The 27,962-nt window shown below is 44.8% G+C and overlaps 1 long non-coding RNA gene across 2 annotated transcripts; it reads right to left on the bottom strand.

Moving 5' to 3' along the window:
* LOC128566795 (uncharacterized) lies at positions 1-27,906 on the bottom strand. Of its 2 annotated transcripts, none has more exons than XR_008374643.1 (3): positions 27,436-27,906; positions 25,408-25,605; positions 1-368 (listed from the first exon to the last, which is right to left on the bottom strand). It is a non-coding gene; the product is annotated as an uncharacterized LOC128566795 (long non-coding RNA). The 2 variants fall into 2 exon arrangements; XR_008374644.1 differs by having other exon boundaries at positions 25,419-25,605.
* Between the last annotated feature and the right edge of the window lie 56 nt (positions 27,907-27,962).

Genomic DNA, 27,962 nt, shown 5'->3' with positions numbered 1-27,962 from the left:
TTCCTTTCTTAAGATGTGTATACTTTTTGTGTGTGTGTGTGTATGTCTTTGTGTGTATATAGAGAGATTTCTTATAAGAAACAGGTTCGAGTGATTGCGGAAGCTGGCAAATCCCACCATCCGAAAGGTGATCAGGCCATCTGAAGCCCGGGAGAGCTGATGGCGTAAGTTCCAGTCCAAAGACCAGCAGGCTTGAGGCCTAGAAAGAGCTGACATCTCACCTCTAGTCTGAAAGCAGGAAAAAGTTAATGCTCCAGCTGGAAACCATCAGGCCTGGGCGCTCCCTTCTCTTTTGGGCACAGTCGGCCTCTCTGTTCTGCTCAGGTCCTCAGTTGACTCGGCATCTCCCCTTCAATTTGTCTGTAGACCTAGAAAATAGCCGCAAAACATGAAACTTATATACATATTTACAACACTGACCTCAGAACAGCACACTCTTCAAAGAAGTCATCTCCAAATATAACTGCATAAAAGGTGAGTGAATCGTACAGAAATACATTTCATTTAAAGGGAATTGATGGATGTAGCAGTTTGTTCAAAAGTGCCTCCCATGGCAGGTATTAACTGCCATGCTTATTCGTGGAGATATTATTAATATGCAATTTAAGCCTCTAGTTCTATGATGATTATTCTATCAGCATTGTGGATGAGGATGTCCAGGTATAGATAAAGGTGCAAGAGAAATCTTCAGTCATGAGAACTCAACCGCCCCCCTTCTAGACTACAGGAGAGAGACCTGATTAGATACCTTAGCACAAAGCATGCTTCCCCCAGGGCAGTGCAAGGAAAGACCCTAAAGGCTTTGGCGACAGTAAGAAAAGGTGCATGTTAGTGACTAGCGAGTCAGGCTTAATGTGAGTCACGGCTCAATAAAGTTAGTGGTTGGCAAATTTGCATGTTGCTTCACTAGGACCCCATGCTTTTTCTTATTTTTTTTTTTTTTTTGAGACAGAGTCTCACTAAGTTGTCCTCAGTAGAGTGCTGTGGAGTCACAGCTCACAGCGACCTCAAATTCTTGGGCTTATGCAATTTTCTTGCCTCACCTTCCCAAGTAGCTGGGGCTACAGGTGCCGGCCACAACGCCCGGTTATTTTTGTTATCGTTGCCCTTGTTGTTCAGCAGGCTCTGGCCAGGTTCGAACCCACCAATCCTGGTGCATGTGGCTGGTGCCCTAACCACTGAGCTATGGGCACGAGCCAGCCCCACACGCTTTTGTAAATAAAGTTTTATTGGAACACTGCCATGAGCATCAGTTTACTTATATGTTGGGCTGTATTTGCACCAAGGACAGAGGTGAGTAGATGCAAAGAGATCACAAGAACCCCAAAGCCTAAAATATTTACAATCTTGTTTTTTACAGGATAATTCTGCCAACTTTTAGTAAAGTTCATCAATTGTTATTTTTTAAGGGGGAATTCTTGCTCTTTTGACTTTATGAAGAAACCTAGTGTAAATCTAGTGTGGTGTCCTAAATTGCATCCTGAAACAAAACAAAACAAAAGATTAGTTTATAACTAGTAAAATCTGAATAAAATCTATAGTTAAAAGTAGCATAGCAATGTTAATGTCCAGGTTTTAACAACTGTACAATGGTTATGAAAATCTTAACATTAGGAGACCTCTTTGTACTATCCTTCCAACATTTCTGGAAACCCATAATTTTTCCAAAAAAAAAATTTTTTTTAAGAAGTTTAAAGAAAACTTCCTTAGCAAGTAAGTATTCACAATAAACATTCGGAATGTGAAATAAGTCTGTCTCCCTTCATAGCAATGATGTGACTCCGGGAGTGTTTCATTCATTTGTTCAATAAACATAAAGACCTTGTAACAAAAATAACAAAAACCTTTTTAACAGAAATGTAAAAGTCGGCTTGCTTCCCTAATTTTGGTGATTTTATTCTAGCTGAATGTTAGAAACTGTAAAGATGTTGCTGATCCAGCCAATGATATAAAAGGCAGGGGAAGGGATGAGAGGCTCCGTCCTCCGCGAGCAGGGGCTGCAGGTGCGCGCAGGGGCTGATCCCGGGGCTGAAACAGTCATGAGGCCTTTCTTTTTAATCTTCCCGAGGGAAGGTGGAAATAAAAGAAGCACGAAATGAATATTACTCCTTTAAAGTATTTATGAGAGAAGGTGGAAGTCTCTGTGAGCGTCTCTCCCGTCTGGATGCCCCGCAGACGTGAGCGCCACGCGGTCACAAACGCGAGCAGACCCAAACCACCAGGGCCCAGGGCCCAGCCGCGTCCGCGCTCCTGGGCGTCCGGACATCAGAGGAAAACTGTGCATAAGCGGGTCGAAACGAGGGTGCTACACTCAAACGGCACTGGGGATGACAGGAAGCCACGTACTTCAAAATGTGGGGGTGAAAACACGCGCGGGGAGGAGAGGGCAGGGAGGGCTGCGCCCCGCGGTCTCACGCTCTGGGCAGGAGGAGAAGCTGCGGCGGGGCCGCACACGGAGACCACCTTGCAAAGTTGGCAACTTCACTTTTTATCAATTTCACGAAGTTGGAAGATTCCCTGACCCTTTTCTGCCTAATGAATGTTCACAAGCGTGGTTTGGACACGGTAGGCGGATGGCTCTGCTGCCCGCAGGAGGCGGAGGCAGGAGCTCCAGAGAGCCCACGGCCAAGTCCGCTCTCTGTCTCTGAGTTAGACCAGTGATTTTCAACCGGGTGCCACAGCACACTGGTGTACGGTAAGAGGATCTTCAGTGCACCATGAAAATTCTTAAAGATCATTAATTAAATTATTTTTGAAAGAAATTCAAAAAGTAAGTATATTCTTTTTTTGACTTTTTTTTTTTTTTGATCAACATAATTTAAGTATGCCATGGAAGTTTAACTATAGGTTCAAGTGTGCTGTGAAATTAATAAAAAAAAAAAAAAGGGTTGAAAACACTGGTTTAGACTATAGTATGTAAACTCTGCAAAGTTAGGAGGAAATAACCAGGCCCACATGGTCTCTGCTTCGTTCGTCTCCACCTCACCACCTGCAATTGAAGGGGTGAGAGTAATAACATGGAACATGCCCTTCAGTCCTGAGATTTATGACCCATGAGTTTGCCATCCTTCGACCCTGTTAGGAACTGTTCCTCTTAGGAAAAGTGACAAAGAGCAGAGTGTCAGAGACCTTACTGAAATTATCTGGGCAATATAACATAGTGTGTACCCTGCAAGTCCTGCGGTACAGGCTGCGCTTATGATTCCAGCCTTTGGAAACCTCTGTTGTAACAACGAGCCAAGATTCCATAAAGGCAACTGTGAAGTTCTCAAAGAGGAAATTTGAATCTGGGGGGGGGAAATGTTATTGTTTGGATTGTTACTTCCTGTCATAAAGTTGCAGCCAGGGTTTTCTTTCTCAAGGCGGAAATGAAGTGTTTCCTTAATGCCCAAGACCTGAGATACGGGGTTAAGAGTCCCGGTGTGGAAGGTAATTCGGTGGCACGTACAGTTTCCCCAGGAAATGCTGATTGAGTAGAACCCAGCCTGTGACAGGCGCAGCGCAAAAAGCTTTACGTGGACTTTCTAATTTAACGCCACGTCAATTCAAGGAAAAAGAGATTGTTGTTAGCCCAGCTGTACACAAGAGGAAACTGGCCCTTAGGATAAGAAACTCACCCAAGGTCACAGAACTATGAATGACCCCAACCAAGTGGTCGGACCCAAAGCCCTTGTTCCTGGCCCCTGACACCTTACCTGGACCCCAGGATGAGAGATTTGACTGTCTAGAATGACGGCTGGGAACAAACCTTCCCAGCTACAAGGCCATTTTACTTTCTCTCTCAAAAGTGAAACTTGGACTAAAGTGAATCTTGGGTTCACTACTGCAGTTCCTCTGTCCTGTGGGGTCTCTGGAGGGTGTCCACTGGGCAGCCGGCCGTCTCAGAACAGCATTCCAAGGGCTCACATGGCCTGACCTCTGGACCAACTGGCTGTTTAAAAACTAGCGTTTTAAAATTGCTGTATGAGTTTCCGGTCATAAGAAACACATGAGATTTGACAGGGGGAACTACATTAAAATAAGAATGCCTCATCTTCATGTAACAACCATAAAGCCACCTTTTCCCTATTAAATTATACACATCTGCTCTTTCCATGGCTCCTGTTTAATCTACCTCTCGGGTCCCTAGAGATGGTAGGTACACTACAAATAATTCACAGAAGGATTCTTTTCATTCATGACTGCATTTACCTTATGTGACCGTGTCTTGGTTTTCTTCTTTACTATCCTAAGAATTTAATGTCATATAATATCCTGCATTTTTCTACTAAAGCGCACGCTTACTGGTGTCATATACAATGGCTTGTCATTAAACAAAGACACATAAGTGTCCTTGTTCAGAATGTTCGGGTTTTTGAAAATTACCTTATTTGAATACATATATTTTAAAATGTTCTGCTTTGCCATGAGCTGCTTGTCAGAATTCTGACAAACATGTCAAAAGTGCAACTTTTCTTATATCTGAAATTTCCAACCATGTAGGCTTACCTCTAATGAAGACATATAAGATCGATGATGTTCAATCATTTTACCTACAATCCTGGTGATTTTGTGCAGTTTTGTTTACTAAATCTGGTTAAACTAAAAGCAGAAAGCCTCACAATTATTATCTTGATGCTAATGAGTAAGAATCACATAATTATGTTTTCGGTATTTATGTGGCTGTATTTACACACATCTGACTTGGTACATAGTGATATACTTCATATTACTTGCCCACAATATTCTTTGCCGGGGAGCTGAAACCACAATTCGGTTGTGTGTCACAACTGGTAGGGATGTTCTGGTCTGAGGGTGATGGTGGAGATAGCAGTGTTGGAATTCAGTTCCCTGATAGAGCTCCCTGGAGACACAGCGTTCTGTTCTTGTCAGTTCCTGTTAATCTAAATCTAACTTCTGCGATGAGGAACAGAGAAGGCAGCAATCTAAAAAAGCAATTCGTGAGGAGGAAAAAATACAAAGAGGCAAACACACAGGGCCCACCAATGTGGAAGAATAAGCCTGTAACTTCTTAAAGATACGCTTCCCAAATGTTTTCAGGGACCTGGGACCGTGTGAGAGTGTGTGTGTGGTGCGTGCACACACACACGTGTGTGATATGTGCCTGGGTGCATGGAGTGTGCATGTGTGTTGTGTGTCTGTGTGTGTGAGTGCGTGTGTGTTAAAGAAGATGAGCCAGAAAGTGCCCATTGATTGGAACTGAACGGGCTTGAATCGGACACACTGGAATTATATCAAAGGCATCCCCAGAGATTTTGGAGAGGAAATGAACCAAAACCTCTGTTTCCAGTTAGGGCAGAATTAATTCTGTAATTGAGTCTGGCAGAGTGACTGTGCAAGCCAGGAATTTTGATAAATGGTGTTTTGTGAGCTAAGCCAGGCTGATGTTTCAACATCAATGACACACTTGTTTCCAATTTCAGGGGGAGAGTTAAATTCTAAACCGAGGATGTCTTCATTTCCCTTTTTTTCCTTTTCTTCCTCTCGAATTTGGAACTAACAGAGCAGGGCAATAACAAGTGAGACATTTCTCGTTGCTTCTTCCGCAGCAGCGACGGGTAACAGGAGAAAACCGCTTAGCGGAAGCGGAATGGAAGGAGGGCGCATAGAGCAACTGTGTAGAGGCTGAGACAGGTTCAATCCAAGGGATCCATCCTCTGGGTCCTGACAGGCTGCCGGGCAGACCTCTGCAGGGTCCCGCTGCAGAAATCCTTCCTGGCAGTGGGGTGGCGGCTTCCTAGGCCCCGCTCGCAGTCAGAGGCGTCCAGAGTGGTGGGGAGTCCTCCCTGGCCACAGTGGATGCCCTGTGGGGTTTCTGAGGGTTCTTGTTTCCTCGGGAGGGCCCTGGAAGATCAGCCTTGGCTTGTAGGAACCCCTAGCAGGGAGGCAGAGACCACTGCTGGGAGAACTCCAGGCTGCTGGCTTGGTTGAGAGTGAGAACTCCAGAGCTAAACATCATAGGTTTGAATCCTGGCTTCCCCTACGTGAAAGCTGAATAAATTTTAGCTAAATAAACTAAGTCTCCAGGACTTAGTTTCCATGTTCATGAAAATGGGATAAATATAAATACTTTCGTGAAAATAAAAATAAGAAATTGGATGGAAGCGCTTAGGGCAGGGGCTAGCACAGGGGTGGGGAACCTGTGGCCCCAGGCCACGTGAGGCCTTCTAGGTCCTTAATTGTGGCCTTTTGACTAAATACAAATTTTACATAGCAAACCCTTTTATTTTTATTAATACATTTTTGTTCATCTATTACATTTTCATTTTATTTTTAAAATGAATGCATTTAAAATACCGAAGAAGAAATAAATGTCAACAAAATAATGCTCCCAGATTGGTCAGCACAATTAGAATACCAGTAAAGCACAGGGCTAACGTGATGGCTGCTGCCCTGGTGACATAATTCTAACCACCCCCCAACCTGACCAGTGCTACTACTGCATGAGGATAGCTGGCGAGAGTTTATGGGGTCAAGTACACCAGTCTGCTATCAGCTTTTGACTGTGGTGCACCACATTTCTGTTTGAAGTGCAATTTGTAAATAGTTGCGCAGCTAAGCAGTACTTTTCAATTCTGTCTGCTTAATAGTCCATAATGTCAAAGAAAAAGAGAACACTGAAGAAAGAAAACAGACTTTTTCTTTTTTCTGGAAACAAGCGTCTCACTCTATTGCTCTGTGCCAGGATGCAGTGAAGCGATCACAGCTTGCTACACTCAAACTCCCGGGCTCAACAATCTCCTGCCTCAGCCTCCAGAGGAGCTGGATCCACACTGAGCACAGCTAATTTTTCTATTTTTAGTAGAGATAAGTCTCAGTCTTGCTCAGCCTGGTCTCAAACCTCTGACCTCAAGTGATCCTTCTGCCTCATCGTCCTAGAATGCCAGGATTATAAATGTGAGCCACCGAGCCTGGCCAAAACACAGATTGTTTTTTTTTCTTTTTGAGACAGAGTCTCACTATGTCACCCTTGGTAGAGTGCTGTGGCATCACAGCTCACAGCGACCTCCAACTCTTAGGCTTAAGTGATTCTCTTGCCTAGCCTCCCAAGTAGCTGGGACTATAGGCGCCCACCACAACGCTGGCTATTTTTTTGTTGCAGCTGTCATTGTTGTTTTAACTAGCCAGGGCCGGGTTCAAACCCGACAGTCTTGGTGTAAGTGGCTGGTGCCGTAATCACTGTACTATGGGTGCCAAGCCAGATTTTTTTAATAGAGTTGGGAATTGCAACTATATCTTCCTTCTGCTAAAAATAAAATGATTTTCTTGCTTTATGAATCTGCAATATCAGCATTAAAGAAATTTAATGTTCATCAGCATTACAACACTCATTAGGACCAAAAATATTTTAAGTTAGAGGGAGAGGCATGAAAGGTTGTATTGTAGAAATTAAAAGATAAAAAGTGAAAGCTAAGACAGTTCTTTTAAGCAGCAATAAGACCTGGAAATAATGCCACTTAAGCAACTTATAAGGTATCTTATATACTGGAGCGAAAAGGCAGTCGTTCTGTGATGGAGAAATTGTGAAAGAATGCATTGTTAAAGCTTAGGATGCCTAGACCCTGATAAAATTTCAAAGTAAAAACAACTGCCTCTTTTGAAGAGAATCCTAACTGATTGACAGCAGGAATTAGCCGTCAGCTTATCAGAACAATTTCATGGAACACTTCAAAAGGAAAATGTTTACATTATTCAATCATGTTAGATGAATCTATTAAAACTACTGACTCAGCACAGGTTTTACACTTCATTCGAGTCATAACAGAAGATTTTCTTTGCAAAGAAAAAGTTACTCACTTCAGGCACTTGTTCCGAACAGAACATGTGGAATAGACATCTTGAACAACTTTCAAGAGAAATGTCTTGGTAAATCTGATAAATTTGGTGAGTGTGTGTACAGTGCACCTTCCATGACAGGAAAACATGAAGGGTTTATTGCAGATTCCAAAAAAGTATTAACAGCTCCAGATGGTCTCGTTTCTTTTCACCCATATCTCATTTTTTAATTTTTTTTATTAAGTCATGTACACATAGATCATGAATACATTTATGCAGATGAGGGGTACAATGTGTTGATTTTTTTATACAATTTGGAGTGCTTACATTAAACTAATCAATATAGCTTTCACCTCATTTACTTGATTATTGTGTTAAGACATTTACGTTCTATACTTGATAGATTTGACTTGTACCCTTGCAATATGCTCCATAGGTGTGGTCCCACTGTTTACCCTCCCTCTGTCAAACCTCACCCCTCCCCTTCACCCATACCTTGTATAAGAAAAATCTCTGTGCTCAATCTATTTTAAGTGAAACTTGCAACAAGTTGTAAGTATTATTAACTATATTTGTGCAAAAGCGACATGGCATCTTCAGTTTCATAGCATGCAAAAGTTTAACAATGAAAGATTCAGCATGGATTTTTCATATCACTCTAAACTGTGTTGGCTATCCCAGAGACAGGGGTTAGCAAAAATTTTACCTCTACAAGAACAGGGAGTTCACCGATGGGAATTACTGAAAAAAATTTCCATAGGAACACAGCATTTGTGTGTGATATCATGTCAAATCAAAATAACTCAAATATTTCCTTTCAAGGTAAAACTAAGTCTACACATGATATGTGGCAAAACATTCACACATTTATAAAAAAATAAAAATAAAAAAAGCTGCCTTTTTTCAAAACATGTATTCTCCAAAAGGAAATTTCAGATGAACATCTTCCCCAGTTAGCAAAGGTCAGGGATGAGCAGGATGATATATACAAATCATTTGAGGAATACTCAGCAGCTACAGACCTATTAATTGGAGAATGCAATGAGAATCACAACGTTACACTCAAATTAGCATTTCAGCCTCACCTAGTTGATAGCACCAAGGCACCAAAGAACTACAGATGAAATCGATGAGCTTACAACAAAAATAAACAAATGGGACTTCATTAAACTGAAAAGCTTCTGTACAGCTAAGGAGACAACAACCAAAGCAAGTAGACAACCTACACAATGGGAAAAGATATTTGCATGTGTTGCATCAGACAAAAGCTTGATAACTAGGACCTATAGAGAACTCAAAATTAATCCAAATGGAAAAAGCAAACAATCCCATGTATCAATGGGCAAGAGACATGAATGGAACCTTCTCTAAAGAAGACAGATGAATGGCTAACAAACATGAAAAAATGTTCATCATCCCTATCTATTAGAGAAATGCAAATCAAAGCCACCCTAAGATACCATTTAACCCCAGCAAGAATGGCGCACATCACAAAATCTCAAAACTGCAGATGCTGGCATGGATGTGGAGAGAAGGGAACACTTTTACACTGCTGGTGGGACTGCAAACTAGTACAACCTTTTTGGAAGGAAGTATAGAGAAACCTCAAAGCACTCAAGCTAGACATCTACCCAGAAGGAAAAAAATCATTTTATCATAAGGACACTTGTACTAGACTGTTTATGCAGCTCAATTTTCAATCGCCAAAATGTGGAAACAGCCTAAATGCCCACCAACCCAGGAATGGATTAACAAGCTGTGGTATATGTACACCATGGAATACTATTCAGCCATTAAAAAAAATGGAGACTTTACATCCTTCGTATTAACCTGGATGGAAGTGGAAGATATTATTCTTAGTAAAGCATCACAAGAATGGAGAAGCCTATGTACTCAATTTTGATATGAGGACAATTAATGACAATTAAGGTCACAGTGGGGGTTGGGGAAGGGGAGAGCAGAGAGAGAAAGAAGGAGGGAGGGGTGGGGAAAGGAAGAGCAGAGAGAGGGAAGGAGGGACGGGGTGGGGCCTTGGTGTGTGCCACACCTTTTGGGGGCAAGACACTATTGTAAGAGGGACTTTGCCTAACAAATGCGATCAGTGTAATCTGGTTTATTGTACCCTCAATGAGTCCCCAGCAATAAAAAAAAAAAAAGTCATTTTTTGATGCTATGGAAGAGCCAATGAAAATATGGAAAAATGCAGCAGAATACCCAAACCTTTGGCAATAGGCCAAGAAAAATGTCTCCTTGCTTTTCACCCACTTATTTCTGTGAATGTACCTTCTCCTTCCTAACCCAAATCAAGGTGCCAGTAAGATCACAAATACTAACGCTCGTTTAGAGGATCAAGTGAAACTGCAGACCTCCCCGCTGCTATCAAATGTTCAAATGTTTTCCACCAAAAAGCAGACACAACGAAAGTCATTAAAAATAATTAAATTTAAATTTAACAAGGAGTTTTCATTTTTTGAAATTGTTGAGTACACAGGAGTTAGATTTTTACAAATAATATACATTTTTAAGTGTATGTGATTGCAGTTTCTTGAATGTGGCCTTGTTTGATTTCAGCCAGATTAATGTGGCTTCCAACGTGAAAAGGTTCCCCAGCCCCAGCCTGGCACTCTCTGATATAAGCAGGTGCTTCATGGGGACCATGCATCCCATCTGGACTTCTCAGAAGTTTTGTCAGCCTGAGGCCCTGCAGGTCCCTTTCCAGGAAAGAAAACAGCCAGCTCGATGCAAGGCGGGAAGGGCTGATAACTTACAGGACGGGGCAGGAAGGGAAACAGAAATCAGGAAGTGAGTATGGGCAGGTTGCCAGGGAGCCTTCCCCAGAATTCACAGCTCCTCTGCACCTCTCCAAACCCTGAAAGGAGAAATGGAAGATAGCTGCTTCCCACATCCTCAAAACGCCTCTTCTGCATTTTCTTTTAAACTTTGAGGGTTAGAGGACGTCTGGAGAGACTTCTGCAAACCCAGACAGGACCGAGGTGTGCCATGAAGCTGGGCTAGCGGCGATGTTTCCTTTTTCAGGGAGTCTTGTGTTTGCTAATTTTGACCAAAAACCCCATCCTGAGTGTCCACCGCATGAGGAGGAAGCTCACAGCACTCGGTGTCCCCTGCAAGTCAAGCTGGCTCTTCTCAGAAAGAGCGCTGTCTTGGCCGCCCCGCTCCCTGGGCTGGGCGGCCTGGTGTCCGTCCCTGAACACTTCTCACTTGACACCTTTCTTCTTCCACTTCTGACTCCCTCCCTCCCATCCTTGCAAAAAATGCAAACAAGAGAAAATGGCTGTCCATATTTACTGGTGACAGACAAGCACAGCGCCGGTCGCTGAGTGTCAGGAGGGTGGCCTGGGGCGCAGCCCACTCGAGAGCTTGCTGAGCCTGAAGACGCCACATAGTCAAAGTCCAAACTCCGCTCCTCTGCCATTTCCTGGGCCTCAGATTTGCAAGGCAAAGCTTTGTTTATAGATGTATGTATATGTATTTTTTTTAACTCAAGCCCTATGAAAGCATTACATTAAAGATGAAATAATTTAATTTGATGGAGAAAGGAGTCTAGGAAACAAGCACAACTTGGCACATTTTTTTCTCTCTTTCTTGCCTTAAACCCTGCATCAAAGAACAGAAACCAAAGCTTCTCTTCTCACATCCATGCACATCTCCGAGGTGACATCAACATGCTACACACATCATGGTATCTGTTTGCTTACTGGGATGAACTGGATTAAAACCTGTCCATCTCTCTGGATGGACCTTGTAAGCTACAAGTTCAGAAATCCTAAAAGTAAATCTTAGCAGAGCCAACACAGCAGTGCTGTCCTGGTGAAGGGGGTGGTGCTCTTGGGCCAGAGCCCACGCACTCCAGCTGTGATGTCAGAATATTATTTTAAAACAAAAAATATGTGTGTGTGTGTTGTATGTAGCAAACTAACTCAAGTCAGTCTCCAAAATAACTCACACAGATTCTGTCCTAATTTTGTAATGTCTCGCCAACAGTGGAGAAAAAAATGGCGTGTGTATCTGGTATTTATCCCGTCTGAACGCTGGTGCGGATAAACACATCCGCTTTCCCTACTCGCTCCCATAATTTCTGGTAACTCCTTTAAAATAACAACAGCCACGGCTCAGAAACATTACATACTAATCTCAGGAGATCAATCTATGACATGTACTTGGTTTCCAATCTGTCCGGTAAAACCGTATTAAAAAGAGTCACATTTCTTTTTTTTTTTTTTCTTTCTTTCTTTTTTTTTATTTTATTTTATTATTTTTTTTTTATTGTTGGGGATTCGTTGAGGGTACAATAAGCCAGGTTACACTGATTGTAATTGTTAGGTAAAGTCCCTCTTGCAATCATGTCTTGCCCCCATAAAGTGTGACACACACCAAGGCCTCACCCCCCTCCCTCCGTCCCTCTTTCTGCTTCCCCCCCATAACCTTAATTATCATTAATTGTCCTCATATCAAAATTGAGTACATAGGATTCATACTTCTCCATTCTTGTGATGCTTTACTAAGAATAATGTCTTCCACTTCCATCCAGGTTAATACGAAGGATGTAAAGTCTCCTTTTTTTTTTAATGGCTGAATAGTATTCCATGGTATACATATACCACAGCTTGTTAATCCATTCCTGGGTTGGTGGGCATTTAGGCTGTTTCCACATTTTGGCGATTGTAAATTGAGCTGCAATAAACAGTCTAGTACAAGTGTCCTTATGATAAAAGGATTTTTTTCCTTCTGGGTAGATGCCCAGTAATGGGATTGCAGGATCGAATGGGAGGTCTAGCTTGAGTGCTTTGAGGTTTCTCCATACTTCCTTCTAGAAAGGTTGTACTAGTTTGCAGTCCCACCAGCAGTGTAAAAGTGTTCCCTTCTCTCCACATCCACCCTAGCATCTGCAGTTTTGAGATTTTGTGATGTGGGCCATTCTAACATTTCAAAGAAAGTGGAGGGACATGTTATAATAAACCTGGGAGGTATATTTCAAGTGATCAGTCCCTTTTAGATATCCAATAACAACTTCTCCAGTTCCCAAATGGACCCTGCAGGGTTGAGTCTGCTGATGGTACCTGCACTTTACACAGAATGTCTCGGTTACTGTGCCAAAACATTTACATTCTACATTTACCAAGTTTCGCAAATACCCCTGTAAGATGCACCACAGGTGTGAGATAACGCCAGAAAGGCTATGTTAACCATTGTGATAAAAATGTGTCAAATGGTTAAAAATAATAATAATAATAATAATAAATAAAAATAAAAATAAGAATGTCTCGGGAGCCGAAGGAGCCATTGCCCTTGAGTTCATCTAATTCTGGTAAGTAACCAAGTTATCTGTTATCTGGAACAAATTCAGAAAATATAAGCAAATAGTGTGTGTATTCCATGGTTTCTACAGACCCATGACTGGTAGCATTTTATTGTTCTAGGCCTACAAGCAGGCCTAAGTTTTAATAAAAATATTTTAAATTACATGTAAATATAGATATAAATACACACACACAATTCCTAATTTCAAAGTCAAGAATTCACCCAAGATTTAAAGGAGGGGTTCTTTCAGTCCCTTTCTATTGCTGTAACGTAATTCCACAGACAGCATAGTCTATAAAGTAAAAAAGAAGAGTATTTCATATAATCCTCATAGCTTCAAGTTCTAAATCAAGGTGTTGGCCCCTGGTTATGGCCTTCTTCCTGGTTATGGTACATCACATGGTGAGGGGCCAATGGCACCCATGAGGCAACTAACCCGTTCCCACCATAACCCATTAATCCATTTACCCATTAGCCTATGAATCCATGATCCACTAATCTGCTCTCCAAGCCAGAGCCTTCCTCGCCTACCAGGGTGAGGCACCCCCCTCACTCTGTAACCTCGGGGATACATGTCAACATGAGTTTGGGAGGAGGAAAAAACATTCAAACCATAGCAGGGGTCTTGCAGAGCTAATTAAAGTAATCTCATAAGAAGTTACTTAAATAAATGAGGGTATATTCCACAATTGATTGCTGCTGAACCTCCAAAATAGTGTTTCCCATGGATACTCAATGAAGGAAAAGACGTTTCTCATGTAGCATGTAGTAGAAAGAAGAAACTCAGGTAATAAGGTACTGCCCTTTTGTAAAAAATAATAATAATAATAGTAATTAAATTCATTTAGAAAATCCAGGGACAATGATCACCAGAGTTTTAACTATGGATTATCTTTGGCAGGGTCCGTCAATTCTTTTTGATTTTCTGTATTTCACGTCTTATCCGCATTGAACATAAATGGAAAGAAAGAGTTTTAGCAAATTGTGCAGACAGGCCTTCCGGGTGAAAAGACAGTTTGGTCAGAGGGTCAGGGGACAGTTGCTTGAGATTTCCTACTGACCCTCTGAAAACAGGTGTCACAGTAGTTTAAAAAGTTACAAACAGGAGATAATGACCCAGCTGGAAAAGATACAAAAAAAATCTTATTTAAGATAGCACCAAAAAAATTAAAATTAAATAGCTAGGAGTAAATTTAATCGAGGAGGTAAAAGACTAACAACTATACAAGATTGATGAAAGAAACTGGGCCATATACATAGACAGAAAGACACCCCATGTGCACGGATTGGAGAATCATCATTAAAACGCCCATTCTACCAAAGCAATGTACAGATTGAATGCAGTCCCTCTCAAAATCCCAATATAATCTTCACATAAGTAAAAACAATCCTAAAACACGTTCAGATCCATAAGAGGCCCTCAATAACCATTCTTGGAAGTAATCATTCTGAGAATTAACAAATCAGAAAACTAAAAACCAAACTGGAGGCATCAGACTTCCTGATTTAAGCTTATATTATAAAGCTAGTGTAGCAAAACAGTCTGATACTAGCACAAAGAGACAAAGAGAAAGATTAGTAGAACAGAAACGTGAGCCCAGACACAAATCCAAATACATGTGGTCAGCTAATTTTTGATAAGGGCACCAAGAAGGCTCAATGGGGAAAGAATAGTCTTTTCAGTAAATAGTGTTGGGACAAGTAGATTCTCACTAGTAAAAGAATGAAATTGGACCCTTATCTTACACCATACACAAAAGTCAACTCAAAACGAATTTTTTAAAGAAAATAATCTAAATGTAAAACCAGAATCTATAAAACTCCTAGAAGAGAATATAGGTGGAAAGCTCCTTGACCTTGGCCTTAGCAATGATTTTTTGGGTATCACACCAAAAGCTCAGGCCACAAAGGCAAAATAAATAAAATAATTAGATGCATTTAGAAAATTCTGGAATAATGATCATCAGAGTTTTGATCTGCATTGAACTGATAAGCTTCTGCACATCTAAAAAAAATCAGCAAAATGAAAAGCTAACCTACAGACTGGAGAAAAAATATTTGCAAGCCTTGTATTAGATACAGGGTTAATACCCAAACTTCTAAAGAACTCATACAACTCAGGAGTGGAAAAATGAATAACCTCGTTTAAAAATGGGCAAAAGACGAGAATAGACGTTTCTCCAAAGAAGACTGATCAAAGTGGTGCACTCAGCACTGTTAATCATCAGAGAAACAAAGTCACAGGGCCTGGGAGGTGCCACCTCACACACGTGAGCACGGCTGTCACCAAAAGGACAGAACATGACCAAGGCTGGTCAGGGTGTGGGCAGAAGGGACCCCTAGTGCACTGTTGATAGGAATGAGATTAGCACAGCTATTATGGAAAACAGCATGGGGGTTTCTAAAAAGACTAAAAATAGAGCCACCATATGACCTGGCCATCCCTTTTCTGGGCACATATCCAAAGGAAATGAACTCACTACCTCATAAAAATATCTGTGCTCCCATGCCCACTGCAGCACTATTCACAACAGCCAAGAAGTGGAAAAAATGAGGTGTCCATCGGCTGCCCAATGGATAAAGAAACGGCTACATATGTACAATGGAATATTATTTGACCCTAAAACTTTTTTAAAAGAATGTTCTTTTTAAAAAAGGAAGATACAAACAGAAGAATCTTTTCTCTTTTTGAAACGATTCCTCAGGAAGAGTGCAAGGAGGCACAATGCTGCCCCCCTGCAGGTCATGAGGTGAGTCCTGCTCTGGACAAGCCAGAGTCACCTGAGTCCCCTGCTCTGCGCTGCTGCTGTTTCAGGCAGGGCTCCCATCAGCCCAGGAACCCATTCTCTCTTTCCTTTTTCCCTTTTCCATCTCAGGAAGGAGAGTCATTCATTTTAAAAGCTCCCAGGGCCACCTGAGAATTATTTGTACAACGAATGCATTCTCAGAGAAGAACTTAGGACAATGCAAGCAACAACCACAGAAAGGCTTGAGTCTTCCTGTTTAGGAAAAATCCTTTTTGGCAGAAATGCCCAGAACAATAACTGGTTTTGCCCTTGCTGAAGGCCCCGTCTCGACCCATGGCTGGAAGGAGGAGTGAACAGGTGTTGTGCACGCGAGTTTCACCCCTGTGCACCTGAGGATGTGTCACTCCCCAGAAAGTCGCAGAGCTCAGGCTGTGCTATGGAGAAAATCCATAAAAGTAACACATAGTACTCTCTTTTTCAAGGATTCAGCACCGCATTCTGCTCAAAGGTGTCCATTCTCCCGGAAGTGGCTGTAGCCAGGACCTCTGGCCCCCCACACTGTGTGCCCTCACAGCCCTGTGTCCACATCCCCTGAATGGCAGGGGCTGGGCACAAAGCTGAGCAGTGGGGACACAGAGACAGGTAAAGGGCCATCCGGGAGGTCACGGGCCACTGTTGATGCTATTTTTCAGGCACGGCTGGACACTTTCCCGGTGGCCTTGGTAACATACTGTTCCTACTTCCAAGGGGTTCTCACAAAATAGAGGGGGGCAGGTATCCAAATAAACAATTACCATAAAGCAATGTCTCCCAGACTTAAGCTTCACAGATGAGTGAGTAGAGAGGGATGAATGATCAAGAAATAAAAAGAAAAGAAAAATGAGAGACAGATTCAGGGCCTTCAGTTAAGCACAATTTTCAAAATGAAGACAATTCCCTAAACTCTTTCCTGCCACTTAGTATTATTATGTCATTAAAAAAGTACTTTTCAATATGAAAAAAATAGAAAGGGTAGAAACCCGGAGCAAAGCTTAGCCCTTTCCCAGAGAGGACAGTTAAAAGCACGTACCGGCTCTTAGCCGTGACAGTTTCGTCAACCCCGAGGCCTCATGTTCCCTGTTCCCCTGGATCCGGGGGTGTTTCTGGTGTCAGCACTCACCGGTGTGTGGCTATTTGGGAACAGGGGAGGACGCTGCTAGGGGACAGAGGAAATCCCCATGTTAGAGCAGGGACTGTAACGGGTTCACACGCATCCTGAAGCACGGAATGTACCTTATTTGCCAACAGGTCTTTGCAGACATGATCAGTGGAAACAAGGTCATGCCAGATCAGGGAATTAGAGTTCGATCCCTCAGTATGTGTCCCTTCTGAGAGAAAAGAGATGCAGAGACACAGGGCAAAGGCCACGTGGCGAGGGAGGCAGGCATGGGGCAGGTTCTACGAGCTGAGGAACGTGGAGGACTGACCACCGCAAAGGGGGCCAAGAGGGAGGCTGATGCAGAGTCCCCCTCGGTCTCCGGAAGGAATCGTCCCTGCAGCCCCTGGGATCTGGACGCATGGCCTCCAGAACCTACTGAGGGATTTCTCTAGTTTAAAGCCACCAGGTTTGTGGTGCTTTGCTAAGCATCTCCAGGAAACCACCCTAAGGTCCAAAGGGGAAGATGGACGGACTTAAGAGAGAGATGTGAGGGAGGATGTGGCCTACAGCACAGGTGTGCAGAGACGGGATAGATGATCTTTCAAACAACCAGATTGCGGGAGCTCAGGGGTTCAAAGAATGGGTAGGGGTGGGCATTTAGGGGACAGGGAGCATGAACTGGGCCCAGAGCCACGGAACAGCCCATGTTCCTGTGCTGTGAGGGTAAAGCGGTTAGGACACACGAGGGGGCCAGGTATTGGTGAGAGTCGGCCAGCAGCAGGACCAGGCAGACCAGACCAGGGTGGCACAGCCAGGGCCACACTGAGGGACCGGCCTTTGCTTTGTCATCGGTGGAGATTCTGGAATGCGTTCTCCCAGCAGTTGCACTCTTGTGAGGCCAGCGTGTTTAGAGAATAGGAGGGAAAAGGCATTAATGATGAGATGAGAGGTGCCCAGCCTCTGAAAGTTGGAGGAACGATCAACCAGATTAATGGCTCCTCCTGAGAGTAATGTTTAGACATTACCGATTTCTTTCAACTTTCTTTCCACAGCACATACACATATTCTCACAGCAAACTCTCATGATGAAAACCAACAAATGTCATTGCACAATTGCTGTCCGTGAGCCGGGGTCTGGGCACACACCTGCCAACAAGCAGACCCGGCTCTGGGCTCCAGGGGGCTTACGTTTGGCAAAATCCTGGTTTGGAAATCGGATCAGCAAGGCTGTCATGGGTGTCAGAGAAGGAAAATCCAAACCTATGTTGGCTCCTGTAGAGCATCTAACTTTCAGAAAGTCTCTCTGGAATCTATACTCTTAAATAATAAAACAAAATAGACGGGAGCAGGAGAGGCACCTCGGAAGCTCCTTAATTCATCTGTTTTAGCAGCAGTCAATACAGTGTTCCATTTGAAAATCACCATGTTTCCTTTTAAATGAAGATAAATTACGTGTTGGTGCTTTGATGTTTCTAAGGTGATGTTTTAGAAAGATGCTCACTCACCAAAGTCAAATCAGCACATTGTACTCCATAAATGCACTAATGTACACAGATACGATTTAATAAAGAAAAAAGTTCAAAGAATTAGAAAGCAGGGATGGTGCTGGTAAGTTTTGACATGGAAGGGCAGGTTTGCAGGGCACTAAGTTAAACCCCAGAATGTGCATTTGAATCTGTCTTTGACACTAACTGATATATGAACCCTTGGTAAGATACCAGCCCTCAATTTCTCCTTCATAAAATGAACATTAAAAAATAACAATAATGCCTAACTCATAGGCTTATTGTGCTGATTAACTGAAATTGTGAACCCATGGTGCTACGCCAGGAATGCACTCAGGAAAGGTTAGCTGGTGCCTCTATTATTATTCTTTTAATTTTTACTATATGAATTATTTGATGACTGAGCCCCCCCGCCCCCGCTGCAAAACTAATTGGGAAAATTTATGATACATTTTACCTAAGCATACATGATAAATAATCATAAAATGAAATATAATTCAGATTCCTTAGTCGAGTTCTTCTATTATCCAACCTTCCCACAAGAGCTTGGCAAAATTTTTAGCTAGACCCTAAGTATTTCCCTTTCACATTGTTTTTCACAACTTTTTCTGACCCTCATTCGTAAATACAAGTACCCGTATAATAGTACCAGAATACTCATTAAGTAAAAGTACATTTACAGGGTTGGCACCTGTGGCTCAGAGGAGAAGGGCACTGGCCCCATATATCAGAAGTGGCAGGTTCAAACCCGGCGCCAGCCAAAAACTGCAAAAAAAATAAAAAATGTACATTTACAGTAATGCAAGAATATACCACTGCTGTCCACGTCAGTATGAAGACACCCTTGCCTGGGTCTCTGGTAGCCACTTGGTACGGTCTCCCAGCACTGCAGGTGATCAGAGTTCATTCATTTCTGGTTCGATTTTTCTTGTTCTTATCCTTGGAAATTTTCTCTTTTGGAGTACTTATCTTTTTCGTTATTGATCAGTGAAAGACCTACACATTAAAGGCCATTGATGATTGGTCAAAAATATTGCATTAGGCTTTGAATTTTGTTCCTCCTTTTGGTTGTTGTTCATTTAAACTTTGGGGTTTCATTTTTACATAGTTGGATCTATGGATATTTACTCTGTAGTTTCTTCAATTGGTTATATGCTTAAGAAACATCTTCCTAAAGCAAGTTGTGTTTTAACTTAGATCTTCATTTTTATTTCTCTTTTACATTTGACTCCCTAATCCATTAGGATTTTTTAAATTTAGTTTGAAGAATCAAAGTACTTTTGATTGCTCGTTGCTTTATGTTTTGATTTTACAAGATTAATTGATGTCTTAGCATTACTTATTAAAGAAAAATGCATTTTTCCATTTGATTTTAAAATACCAATTTTTTCACTTAAATTCTTTCTTTACAAGCTGTTGGCCCTAAAGAAAACACTATCTTAGAATAATTGTCAATACCTATAGATGAGAAATTCAGTGGAGGGCTCATCCGTATGCCTGGAGAAGCAGAGCTGCCTGCTGCGCCCCTGCCTGCAGCTCTCCCGTGGCCGTGGCTGCTCCTGTATCCAGCTGTGTGAACCCTAGTGGGCTGATAGCTCCCAGGCCCTGGGGAGATGGGAAGACGGCTTCTGCCAGCTTCCTGGCACTTCCTGTGCAAATACCCATCTGGATTGCATTGTTCCGAAGGACCTTCCACATATTTACATGTTTAGCAAATGCAAACACCACCACCACCACCCCCACCCCAGAGTAAGTGCAGCGGCTCCAGCCTTTAGGCAAAGCTTGTCTCTGAGGAGTACGTGAGGAGTACGTGGGAAATCTTGCACACATCAGCCGGGTCCCTGGCCACACTGGAGTGGGAGCTGATGCCACTACCTTCCCCTGGCCAGGCAGGATTGCAAAGCCCACCCCTAGGACAGAAGAGAGGAAGAAGCCACAAGGCTCCATGCACCAGCAGTCTGTCTAATGTCAGAACACGTCAATGAAGCTCCCAGCTGCGGCACTGCCAGTGACCCCCTGCCAGAAGGTGGCCAAGCACGGATTCACGGTGCACTGCACACATGCACACACATGTACACACAGGCACCTCTGCATACATGTACACACGGACATGCACGCTCAGTTCCACAGCCAGAGGCATTGCTGATTGATTTGCAGACCCAAGTGAGAAGGGTCTTTCTTTACCCTCATGCTCACTAATTCCTGGAGCTCACCTGGGAATTTTTATTGAATGTGTTATACCAGTTAGCTCCATTCGTTTTTTTTTTTTCCAGGTGTTCCTGAACAGTTCAACCCTAAAGACACATATGGTCCTTCAGAACATATATGATTCCAAACAAAATTACTTCCCCACTGGGAGGAACTCTGAGCAAGAAGGGGACCTGGCAAGGTTTGCTGAAGCTTGTGCTGGGGCTGGGGGTGCACAGGGCTGGGCTGCGAAGTCAGAGGCCCAGTGAGATGAAAACTGGCTAGGATGAGTGGGGCAGCACAGATGTGGCAGGCTGTCAGCAAAACGGGGGTGGGGGGCCAGAGCTGAGCGTCTGTGTGAGCAGGGGAGGGCACTCACAGGAAGGGCAGGATGAGGGGGCTTTCACTAGGGAATGGTTCAGACAGAACGTCACAGGACGCCCACATGGGGTGCTGGCCTTGGAAAACACACGGAATCAGAGGGCAGCGGTCTTGGAGGGTGAGGTTGGCAGGGGTGGTAGAAAATGTAGGGGTGGCACAGGAAGGGGATGGGAGTCACAAACTCAGAGGGGGGAAAGCGAGGCTGAGGGAGCCCTGTGGTGCCGGATTTGGCTGGAGATATTGGTGTGAACTCACAGCTTTCCTCATAAAAGGATGTTTCTAGAAAGAAACACAGCCATAAACATGCCTGTGTGTGTATGTCCACACACGTGTCGTGCAGCTCTGCCCAGTGCGTGACCCACCCTGAGTGCCCAGACCATGGGGTCAAGGCCCGTTCTCCTTGGGTGGACCCAGCTCTCCCTGGGAACCAGCTGAGAAAACATGAGTGTGGGGTAAGTAGGGCTGAGGATGGGCCATGATCCCTTGACCAAAACATGGATACAAACCAAGGGAACAGAGGTGGGTTGAAGAGCAGGCTGCGTGCATGGTTTGAAGGTGGCCTAACCCATCATACTCAGTAATTGCTAACTGGCCTGTAACCTTCAGAGTGTCAAGGCCACGATAGTCAAAGGGAGACTGAGGAGACATGACAGCCTGTGGCTCCGAAGTGGATCCTGTGTTTTAAAGGACACTTCTGAGGCCAACGTGAATAGAGTCAGGCAACATGCCCAGCTCCGTGTTAATCCCTCCTCCGCCGGCTCCACCATCATTTCGTAGGAGAATAATCACGCTTGTGGAGAAGATGCAGGGACGTGTCCAGGCCTATCAGGCACCAGGAGGGCAGTTCATCCTCAAAGGGTCTAGGAAAAAAAGTTCCTGCTGTACTCACAACGCCTCCTTAAGTGGTTTGTAGGTGTTTAAAAAAACAAACATTTCAGCCATTTTAGAGCCGTTATCAGTATGTGTGAAGAGAGGCTAAAACTTCTGATGAAAATAAATCCTCAAACACCGTGGCAGTCTCTGGACCCACTTAGGGCTTTTCTGGAGCTGTGGCCTGGATGGTTCCCAGGTCACATGCTCCTCTGCTGAGGTGACACAGGCATGCCGCACACCGCCAGTGCTTTACACCATGGCGAGCACCCCCATAAGTTTGCCAGTGTCCTGATTAAAGGACGCGGGACCAACAGTGATCGCACGTCAGCTGCCAACATGGGAAAGACTGTCTGTCCCTGGGTGGGGGACAGAAGAGCGTCCAGTAATCTTTGTTCTTGAAAGCTAGTCAAGCGAACTCATGATGAGAAAAGCCCAGAGAATCTCGGGCCAAGAATAACACCCGAAGCTGATGTTTATTCTCACCCTCCCACATGACCACCCCATCAGTCCCCCAGAGTTAGTATGGTTGGTATTTCACATGGGAGATCAGAGTGTTAAGCTCAGAAGGCTAAATAACTTGGGTAAGGTCACTGCCTTGTGGGTGTTCACCACAGTAATCCCATGAAGAGGACACAGTCATTACCTGTCTCACCAAGGAGGAGCCTGAGACGAGGGAGTGCTGGGCAGGAGCAGAGTCACAGGAATTCTCAGCCCGTGATGATGAGAACCATCCAGGCCACCACCTGTGCTCAGGCCCCGGCACCGGCCTGCCTCCTGGTGCTCTTTGTAAGGGGTCGCATCCATCAGCACCACCCTTACGATGGCAGAATTTTGTACCAAAAGCAATACAAACACACTCAAATACAACTTATTTTTTAAGTGACCAAAAGCAGTGGAAAAGTCTCAACCTCCGTCACATACATGCCATGAGCTTCTGTGCGATCTTTTCCCCCTTTCTGGGAACAGAGGTGTTCTTTCCTCTTTCCCAGTCTCTCCAACATCCTTTCTGTGATTTACTGTGGTGTTTTTCTGGCATTTTTTGTATCATAGTGCACTCGAACCTGTGTTAAAGTTGCAGGCACACTTAAATCATCTTGATCAAAAAAGAAGAGTAAAAAACCACTTACTGTGCTTTGAACATCTTTTGAAAGTAATTTAAGTAATGGTCTTTAAAATTTTCACAGCACACCTAAGATCCTCTCAGGGCACACTAATATGGTCTTGGCACATGGGCTGGAAATCACTGATTTAGAGCAACTTTCGAAGGGCCACTCCAGCAGTGTCCTGCCACCCAGACCCCTGTCCAATAAGCTCATGGGTCAGGGCTCAGGGTCACCAAGCCTGGGGCCACACAGTCTCGTTCTTGTTTGAGACTTTTCTTTCCAATGTTCAGATAATGACTATGTGCAGGGCATTCACGAGGACCATTTCAGGGACCGTGTCTCAAATTGGCATGGCAAGTGTTACCATGATGGGGGAGGTTCCTGTTGGTGCCTGCACGGGAGGCAGCCTCCTGCCTGGCCTCATGCTGGTAAACAGTCCACCTGTTCTTAACCCAGGTGCTAATATCCTGTGCCGTCCAGCTGAGCAGATCCCGAGCTACCAGCCTCCCTGCAGCAGGGGGACGCTGAGGCATATGGGAGAGGAGGGGGCTCGTGGGCCCAGGTGAGGCCGGACCTCACCTTTGCTTGTTCACCTGATGACTCATCTCTCCTCCAGCATGGCCCAAGTGACCTCTGAGGGCCTGGCACTGCAGAGAAAACCAGGGGGGCACTGAATCCTACCTGGAGAACACACAGCAGCCAGCGTGGAGCCTCCACACCTGAGGCCCTTTGATCCACCCAAAGACACATTGTCAACACACGTGTCAGGCCAGAAGTGAGCAGCTGCAATCAGAGCAGCTGGCCCCCAGTGCATGACCTCCGCTGCAGAGCCCGTGCCCCTCCTGGGCATGTCCAGCGCTCGGAGCGGCCCGGCTGCACATGGCTTTCCTGCCTTTGCCTCTTCTCATTCCGTGTTTGGGCTTGAATTTTTAAAGCAGAGAAATGGCCACTTGAAAGTGCTGTGTAACATAGGTATAATGGTTTTGGTCCTGGTTACTTTTAGGAGGGTGAGGAAGGGTGACAGTTCGTCAAATTAGGAACAAAGTGACATCATTGGACTCCTCAGGAGCCCTTTGCACACATCCTGGCCTTGCTCACTCACTGCAGACGCACCCAGGGCTGCCCACCCCGCTGAGGGGCCATTTGAATCAGACACCTATCTCATTCATATTAATAATGACAATAATAATAACATGGGTAGTCACCACTGTAAACTTTTTAAAAAATATTTATGGCTGGCGGCACCTGTGGCTCAGTGAATAAGACACCATCTGCATACGGCGGCAGGTTCAAACCCGGCACCAGTCAAAATGCAACAAAAGGCAGCCGGGTATTGTGGCGGGTGCCTGCAGTCCCAGCTACTCGGGAGGCTGAGGCAAGAGAATTGCCCAAGCCCAAAAGCTGGAGGTTGCCGTGAGCTGTGATGCTACAGCACTTTGCCGTGGGTGACAAAGTGAGACTCTACAAAGTGAGATTCTACAAAAAAAAAAATTATGGCCTCCGCAACGTTATTAGGTATTTTTATTAACTGCATTTGTAAGCCCTGATCTCCATAGGGTTGCACTTGTGTAGCTGGGGACATGCGACCCAGAGCCCGAGAGACGTGCCCAGGACCCGGGGAGGCCGGGCCTTCCTGCTGGCTGCATGTCCAGCAGGGTTGGGTTCCTCTGCATCACCTTCAAAGGCCACAGGTTGTCTCAGATATTTAACAGCCATCCCTGCCCAGCCCCTAGAATTTCTGGGAAACCCAGAATCTTGAGACGTGCCCCCGTGCTCTGATGTAGGTGGGCTAGCGGGACGCCTCACGGGGTTTAGAGGCTCTGCAGGGGGTTCTGTCCTGGCCCAGCTGGGATTATCCGTGCTCCTTCCATCTTTGCCCTGGGTTCTGGTCAGGGCGCTGTCTCCCTCCTTTCTGCAGAGGCTCCGTTCCCCTTCTGCTCGTGGCTTCCTTACAGTTCTAGAACAACACTCTACATTAACACAGGAAGCAGCCCATTCACAAGGGACAGATCATTGTCAACATGGAGGCGTCAGGTCAGCGGGGCAGGCAACCTGAGGAGCCAGGCACTTATCAAAGATTAAACACTTTCAGTTTCTTTAAAGGACAGACTCTGAGTTTTCCCAGCACAGGGACGGTGCCGCTTGCGAGGGTCTAGGAAGATGCATGCAGGCTATCCTGAGTGTTAGCAGCCCCTACTTTTCTCCACACCTGTGTCAACCTTGCTGTAAACTACTGCTAATAAATGCCCCTGAGTTTATATCCAGCCTTTCATTCCCTCCCCACTCCCCCAGCCAATGATGCTTCTGTGTTTGACCTACAATTCTTTCCTTAGCTCATTACAAAAAGTTACTCCTCTGTGCATGTTTTTAAAAATCACAGGGCAGATACCTGTATCTTACCAGAAACTCCAGGGAAATGTTGATTGCCTGGGTGTGTTTCACTCCCTAAATTCTCAATATCTGGATATCGGCATGTTTCAAATACACATCTTGTTCTTTGGTTTGACGTTGAAATCATTGTTGTAGATGTTGTACACAGGATTGCTTTTTATTTTCTGGCCTTAAGTGCAGGGCAGCTGAAAACAAGCACATAATTACATTGTCAGAGACAAGGAGGGTGCAGAGCCCCCCCCCCATCGGATCTTGCTGAGCTCAGCGCTGTTTCTCAGGACTGCCGGGGAGCGCTTCCGCCACCAGATCCATTTGGCTCTATTTAGGAACCAAGTCCAGGAAGGTAGTTATTGTACAAGATTAGTTTCCTGTAGGCCATAAATTGGCAGTAGCAGAAAAAATACAGGATGAATTTATTAGCGGGCAAGGTCAGCTAAGAGGAAGGCAGGCCGCGCTGTGCTGCTTGTTGCCTTTCATCCCCCACATCCCCACCTCAGACAGGCTGAAAAAGACCCTGTAACTGCTTAATTACTTCTTAATAGTTTTAAGCAAATTCAAAGGCTGCACATTGCTAAGTGCCTGGAGGTAAAAGCAGCCTGGAATATGTTAGGAATGCCTGTTTGCTGGAGTTTCTGAAACCTGATGAGGCCCCCTTACAATCTGAGGCTTTGTGAAGGTCTTCGCCTTATTTGGTGTTGATTGCAAGGTATTCACTTTGAAGCTAGAATTGTGCATTTGGGAATAGAAGAGCCCCTTCTAAACAGTGAAGAGAGAAATCCATGGAGTCAAAAATACAGTGGTTTCCAACCAGAGATATGATAATGGGATAAACGTCTCTGCAGGTGCTTTAGAAAGAACAGGGACAGGCAGCATTTTTTTTTTTTTAATGGCTATTTATCAGAAAACACATAGGTAAAAGTAGCCCCTAATTGGGCTACTTGCCTTATAAAGACATTTCTGCACTCATGGAAGGAACCTCCCTCAGTTACCTGAGCCCCTCTGCCGCATGAGAAACGTAACCCCCTTTTTCTTCTTTTGATAGTTTTCCAAATGGCTAAAGTGTCGGGCAAAATTAGGCCCTGCTGGTAGCAGATGAAGTACTTGGATGCAGTTTTTTAGGGCTTTTGCATGAAAGGTTGTAATTCAAATTATAATTACACACAAGATCTGCAGCCAGTTACAGGAGACCCCTCCCCAACCTCCCTTCCTAGGAGGCCCAGGGCACCCCATCTAGGTTTCACCTCCTCATTGCTGGCCAGGCAGGACAGGCAGGGTAGATGATTTAAGGTAGAAGGGGAGCTCCTCCTGTCCTGTCCTAGAAAAGAGTCTGGTTTTAGGTACACTCCCCTAATTTCTACTGAGAACAGCACTCAGGTGGCAAAGGCAGAGTGTGCTTCACAGCAATGACACTGCCTGCACAGACAGGGCCCAATCCCATGCACCCTGGGGCATACCTGCTCGGAGGTGAGGACAGCCTGGAGGGGCGCTCATAGGCCGAGGGCGGGGAGGTCACTCAGTGTCAGTGCTTCTCCAGCCTGTGCATTTGTCCAACTCATAAAATAGTTTGGGAAAGTTCCCTGAGAACTGGTCTCAAACAAACATTCAAGTGCTCCCTGGATCCTTCCTCACAGCCCAGGAAAAGGGCGCCCAGCCCGGATGAGCCCACCTGCCCCTAGTAGAGGTGCCCAGTCCTGCTCCGGGCATGGGTGGGGCAGGGTAGTCCAGCAGTGCACCTGTCCAGGAATCAGCCAATAGTTCCCCAGGGGTTTTCCTCCTTTTCTATTTCAAGGAGGTGGGGGGCTCAGGGGCTCACAAGCTCCATGCGTATACCTCTGGCTCGGGCTGAGGCCTCTGTGTCAGGCCAGACCCAACCTCTGGTGACCTTCCCAAAGCCAATTATCACAAAATAAATTCAGAATTTAAGTGGGGACCTCAAATTCCAAATCATGCCAGAAAGAGCCTTTGCAAGGCCATCTGAGGCCAAGCAGCAGTTGGCAGCGTCTTCGTTTGCTCACCAGGGCGGCCCAAATCCGTCATTCCCGGAACTTGGAGAACTTCTCTTTCCCATGTTGTTCTGAAGTAGGTTTTAGCCAATCCTGGAAATCTCAGGTCAACAAAAGTCAGACCTCAATCATGATGGGTTCATCTTCTCCATTTAGTATAAGGCAATTGAAAAACAGACAATTCTGAGCTGGATCTCCTGAGCTTCCTGGTTCAGGCATCCTTGGAGACACGCCTGGTTACTATTTTTGTTTCTATAGAAAAAACAAGTGAGCAGAGTCCTGGAAGGAGGAGAATGCTATTCAGAGCCAGAGACATTCCTGGGGGACTTCAAAGACGCCCCGCAGCCCTGGCTGAGAACCTCCTCCCAGAGCCTGCTCCCCAGGAGCTGTGGGCTGCGGCCAACCCCCCACATCCCCCCTTGATGGGGAAGAATGCGTCCCGTGAGTGGTGGGAGCCAGAGAGCCAGCCGGACACAAACAGCGACCTTGTCTCTTGGACACCCACCAGCGACACTCCAGTTGCCACACAGACCACCCCA

This window comes from Nycticebus coucang, chromosome 15 (assembly GCF_027406575.1).
Source record: "Nycticebus coucang isolate mNycCou1 chromosome 15, mNycCou1.pri, whole genome shotgun sequence".
Taxonomy (NCBI): Eukaryota; Metazoa; Chordata; class Mammalia; order Primates; family Lorisidae; genus Nycticebus; species Nycticebus coucang.
This window is presented reverse-complemented; position numbering and strand designations above follow the sequence as displayed.